Genomic DNA, 1673 nt, shown 5'->3' with positions numbered 1-1673 from the left:
AGCTTTTCACCCACCAGTGCCCCCAAGCCCCTCTGGGCACGACTGCTCTCCATCCCTTCACCCCCAGCCTGTGTGGGTACCGGGGGTTGCCCCCACCCAGGGGCAGGACCTTGCACTTGGCCTTGTTGAACCCCACGAGGTTCACATGCCCCCACCTCTCCAGCCTGGCCAGGTCTCTTTGGATGCCATCCCATCCCTCTGGCACCATTCCCTGGGCAAAGCCACGCACACAACTCGCACGGTGCCACGGGGGCTCCTACAGGGAATGGCCTGGGTCTGCCCCAGCCACGCTCATGGGGCAGCTTGGTCAGCCTTGTTTTTATTTCCCCCTCCCTTCCTTAAACCTGTGCCTCAGTTTCCCTGCCTGGAAAAAGAGGGTTTGCTTTCATCTGCATCAGCCCAGAGGTCTCGTGGTCCTGGGTCACGTTCCCCCGACGCCTGTCAGGCAGTAAATGCTGGCAGTGGACGGAGCCAGACCTGTTTCTGGTTCTAGGAAGGCAGCAGGGGAGACCCGACCCCAGCCTGGCACCCGCTACCCATCCAAGCAGCAGAAGCAGCCCTGAAGGCGGGGGGGCAATCCCCCCTTGCGATGTACCCCCCACATGGGAGGGCAGCCCCCTGCCCCGTATGGGGCACCGAGCCGGGGTTCGGGGCACCCCCTGCCCCGCGTGGGGCCCTGGCGTCCAGCAGCTCAGCCCAGCACCCCTGCAGTCCCAGGGCTCGCCGGTGAATCGGGTACTGCCCTGAGGGTCTCACGAATTTTGCTCAGCTCTCCACAGCACCAGACCATCACTCCAGCACCGCACACAGAGGGGGGGGTCCCAAACAACAGCACCTCTGTGGGGCTGAGCCAAGAGAGGTCAGGGAACGCCCCGCAGACCCTGTTCCACCCCAGCCCAGAGGGACGCTTTATTTTTGAGGGTCCCCTTCACTGACCCAGGCAGCTCGGAACCCTGGCGGGGCTCTCACTCCCATGCCCAGGGCTCAAGCCCGCTCCCTGCAGCGGGATGTTGCAGCTATTTCTGCCGCGGCGGGCTCTCCCGGCACAAATGGGGTGCAATGAGTTTGCAGGGGCACGGGGCCGCGGCGGGAGGGTGCTGAGTCACGGCGGCCTCCCCCAGCCCAGCTGCGGAGCGGGGATGCGCCGGGCTGATAACGCGGGCGGCGCAAACAGGGGCCCGGCTGCGCGGAGATAAGGCAGCCCTCGGCCGCGGAGCAGCGCTCCCCTCGATGCTGCGTCAGATTTCTGACGCAGTAAAAAATATTTCTGCTGAGGCATCGCGGCAACCAGCTGAAAAATATTTGGCTTTTTTTTTTTTTTTCATTTTTCTTAGAAGAACCAGGAGAGGGAGGGCAGCCCTGGATTACCCGGGGAAGTGTGGGCTGCTCGCCCCTGCGGCAGCATGGTTTTCGTGACTGCCCTCCACCTCTGGGGCAGAGCCTGTGGCAGGATGAGGTGGTTCATATTCCCAAAGGGATGCCAGGATGCGTCCCGACAACCAGCCCCTCTTCTTCACCCTCCCCTCTTGCCCTACTGCAAGTCAGGGGCTTGGCGGTGGCGAAGTGTGCCAGCCGCCTTTGCAACCTTCCCTGTGCCCATAGTGAGGGAACACCTCCCTCCTGCTCCCCCTCCGAGAAAGGCTCTCAGGGGCTCCGGGGGCTCCCCCGCTCCC

The 1673-nt window shown here is 63.7% G+C and overlaps 1 long non-coding RNA gene across 1 annotated transcript in view; it reads left to right on the top strand.

Annotated features, from left to right (window-relative positions):
* The window catches only part of LOC118451820, an 18024-nt gene that overhangs the window by 7333 nt on the left and 9018 nt on the right, over positions 1-1673 (top strand). The window lies entirely within an intron of this gene.

Source organism: Egretta garzetta, unplaced genomic scaffold, assembly GCF_000687185.1.
Source record: "Egretta garzetta isolate BGI_Z169 unplaced genomic scaffold, ASM68718v1 scaffold652, whole genome shotgun sequence".
Classification (NCBI taxonomy): domain Eukaryota; kingdom Metazoa; phylum Chordata; class Aves; order Pelecaniformes; family Ardeidae; genus Egretta; species Egretta garzetta.
The sequence above is the reverse complement of the archived record's forward strand: the minus strand, read 5'-3'. Positions and strand labels throughout refer to the sequence as shown.